Below are 276 nucleotides of genomic sequence, written 5' to 3' on the forward strand. Positions count from 1 at the left end.
GGTTGTGATGGCCACTAAATACAAACCGGATTCCAAAAAAGTTGGGACACTAAACAAATTGTGAATAAAAACTGAATGCAATGATGTGGAGGTGCCAACATCTAATATTTTATTCAGAATAGAACACAAATCACAGATCAAAAGATTAAACTGAGAGAATGTATCATTTTAAGGGAAAAATCTGTTGTTTCCAAATTTCATGGCGTCAACAAATCCCAAAAAAGTTGGGACAAGTCCATTTTTACCACTGTGCCCCCCCCCCCCTTCTTACAACAC

Source organism: Nematolebias whitei, chromosome 14, assembly GCF_014905685.2.
Source record: "Nematolebias whitei isolate Nwh7 chromosome 14, NemWhi1, whole genome shotgun sequence".
NCBI lineage: Eukaryota > Metazoa > Chordata > Actinopteri > Cyprinodontiformes > Rivulidae > Nematolebias > Nematolebias whitei.